Source organism: Fukomys damarensis, unplaced genomic scaffold, assembly GCF_012274545.1.
Source record: "Fukomys damarensis isolate Sample0158 unplaced genomic scaffold, DMR_v1.0_HiC HiC_scaffold_11, whole genome shotgun sequence".
Lineage (NCBI taxonomy): Eukaryota > Metazoa > Chordata > Mammalia > Rodentia > Bathyergidae > Fukomys > Fukomys damarensis.
In genome coordinates, this window is record NW_022900923.1 from 39,730,834 (window position 1) to 39,734,511 (window position 3,678).

Consider the following 3,678-nt stretch of genomic DNA (forward strand, 5'->3'; position numbering starts at 1 on the left):
CAGTGGCTGAAGACACCATTAGGTGGGTATGAGCTGAGCATGGTGGTGTGCGCTTGTAATCCTAGAACTCTGGGAGGCTGAGGCAGGGGGATCACAAGTTCAAGGCCAGCCTGGAACAGGTGACCCTGTCTCAGAAAGAAAGACAGACTAGATTGGTATGAGTTTGGGGACTCATTCTTTTACTGTAATTCATCAGAGTTTTCCAGTGAGATAGAACCAATAGGGTTGGGGGATGCGTGTACCATGACAGATTCAGATATAGATATAATCTACTGAGGCGAGAGAGAGAAATTTGCTCTAAGTCATTTCCTTAAACAACAGAAATTTATTTACTTATTTTGGGGTGTATTTTTAATTACTACCTGTTTGCCATACATAATGATTACATTTTTCATAGGGAATTTGTACCTGTACATAATGTCTTAACTTTTTTTCCCATTCCCCTCCTCTCCCTTCAACTCTTCCTCCCTTCCCCAGTTGCAAAAGCTTTGTTTTTTCTTCCATTCCTTTTCCCCCTTCTCCCTTCCTTCTCTCTCCCTTTGCTTCCCTTGTTCCCCTTCCCATTTGAACATATTCTTTCTACTCCCCAATATCTATCCTCCATTTTAATCCTTATTTACCTTTTGGGTTTCTCACACAAGAGCAACAGTGCAATATTTAAGCTTGTGTGTCTGATTTCTTTTACTTAAAGTTATGGTCTGGAGGTACATCCATTTATCTAAAACATCTCAAATTTATCTTTGTTTATAGCAGAGTAATAAGTACTGCATATAAAAACCCCATTTTCTTTATCCATTCATCCGTTGATGGGCACATGGGCTGTTTCAAGATTTAGCTATTATAAATTGTGCTGCTATAAACATGGGTATGGATACATAACTGTGGTATGATACTTACAACTCTTTAGGAAAGATACCTAGAGGGGGAATATCTGGGTCAAATGGAACCTCTAGTTTTAGTTTTTTGAGGAGTCTCCATACTGATTTCCATATCGGTTGCACCAACTTACACTCCTACCAGCAGTGGAAAAGGGTCCTTTTCTCCACAGTTCCATTGGCGTGTTATTGATTTCTTGATAGCAGCCATTCTTTCTGGAGATGGAACTTCAGCATTGTTTTAATTTGCATTTCACAAATGGCCAATGATTATGAGCATTTTTCATGTATTTATTTGCTATTTCTACTTCTTAATCTGGTGGCTGTTCACTTCAGATGCCCATTTTTGAATTAGGTCTTTAAACTTGGGGAGTCTGGTTTTTTTGAGTTCTTTAAATTTCTAGCTATTGGTCCATTGTCTGAGGAACAGCTAGTTAAAAAAAAAAATCCAGTTCTGTAGGTTGTCTTTTCCTTCTGCTGGTGGTGTCTTTTGCTGTGCAAAAGTGTTTTAATTTTATATGATCCCAGTTGTTGATTTTTTTTTGTAATATTTCCTATGCAACTGGGGTTTTGTTCATAGTCTTTGACTACACCTATGTCTTCAAGAGTTTCACCTATTCTATCTTCCAACAGATTGTGTTTTAATATTTCGATCTTTGATTCATTTTAACTTTAGTGCATGATGAAAGATATGGGTCTAGGTTTAATCTTCAGCATGTAGAAATCTAGTTTTCCCAGCATCATGCATTGAAGAGGTATCTGTCTTCCAGTGAAGGTGTTTGGCCCCTTTGTCAAAGATAAGATAGCTGAGTGTGCTTGGAGTTGTTTCTGAATCTTCTCTCCCACTGAACTTTAAGTCTGATTTTTGCCCATACCATGCTGTTTTTATCACTGTAGCTTGGTCATATAACTTCAAATTAGGATCCTTTCCTTGCCTTTATTGCCAAGAATTGCTTTTGCTTTTCTAGGTCTTTTTTCTGGTTCTGCATAACTTTTAGGATTGTTTTCTCTATGTGAAGTATGCTACTGTTATTTTTTATCAGAATTACATTAAACCTGTATAACACCTTTGGAAGTATGACCATTTTCACTGTTTTTGTTGTACATATCCATGAACAAGGGATATTTTTCCTTTTTTTTTTTAATTTGATTTTTTTTTTCCAGAGAACTGTAGTTTTCAATGTAAAGGACTTTCATTAGATTGATTCCTAAGTATTTCATTTTTCTTAATGCTATTATGAAAGTTGTTTCTCTAATTTCTAAGTGAATTTGTTATTCATGTACTTCTTCCTGATTTTAAATGAAAGCTTTTAGATTTTGACCATTTAGTATGATATTGGCAATTGGTTTGTCATAGATGGCTTTTATCAGATTGAGAAAAGAACCTTCTATTCCAATTTTCTGTAGGGTTTTCATGATGAATGGTGTTAGACTTTGTCAAATACTTCTCCATCTATTGAGATAATCATGTGGTTTTGGTTTCTATTAATACGATGTATTAGATTTATTGATTTGTGTATGTTGAACCATCTCTGCATCCCTGGGATGAATCCTACTCAATTGTGGTGTATAATTTTTTTGAGATTTGTTGCAATCTGTCTGCCACTTTCTTACTGGGGATGTTTGCATCTACGTTCATTAAAGAGATTGGCCTGTAGTTTTCTTTTTCCGTTAGGCATTTTCTGGTTTGGGTATCAATGTAATGCTTGCTTTTGGGAAGGACTTTGGGAGTATTTCTTCCCTTTCAATTTCATTATAGAGCTTGAGGTATAGTGGCATTACATCCTCTCTAAAGTTCTTGTGTAATTCAGTAATGAATCCATCAGAGCCTGGGCTTTTATTTGTTGGTAGCTTTATTATTATTATTACTTCAATATAATTGACTGATATTGGGTTTAAAATTTTTAAATCTTGATTCAGCTTTGGTAATTCATATGCACCTAGGAATCTGTGTGCTTCTTAATTTTGCCACTTATTAGAGTATAAGCTCTCAAAGTAGATACTAATGATCTTCTGGATTTCTGCAGGATCTGTTGTGTTTTCATCTTTTTCATTTCTAATTGCATGGTTTTGGGTGTTTTCTTTCTTTGTTTTGATGAGGTTAGCTAAGGATTTGTCTATTTTATTTAATCTTTCAAAGAACCAACTCTAATTCATTGATTCTTTGTATTGTTTTCTTAGTTTCAGTTGCACTAAATTCTGCTGTGACTCATAATTTCTTTTCTCACATAGCTTTGGGTTTAGTTCTTTTTCTGAGCTTTGAGGTTTAACAATAGGTTATTTATTTGACCTTATTAATAGGTTATTAATAACAATAGGTTATTTATTTCACTTTGTGTGTTTGATGTGGGAATTCACCACTATAAACTTCCCTCATAAGACTGCTTTCTATAAGTCCCATAAGTTCTGATACTGGCATTATCCTTCACTTGTAGAAACTGACTAATTTCTTTAATTTTATCTGTGATGGGCCAGGGATTTAGCTCAGTGGTGCCACCACCTGCCGCATAAGCACAAGGTCTGAGTTCTATCCCCAGTACCCCAAAAGAAGAAAAGAAACAGTGGAAATTTCATCTGTGACCCACTGATTGCTCGAGGGTATTATTTAATTTCCATGTGTCTATGTAGTTTTTGTGATTTCTTTTGCCATTGATTTCCAATTTGATTGCACTATGATCTGATAATAGGCATGAGATAATTTCAATTTCTTTGCATTTACTTAAGCATGTTTTATGGGCTAATATGTGATCTATTTTGTGAAAAGTCTTATGCATGCTGTATTCTGTTGTTGGGCGGGACACTG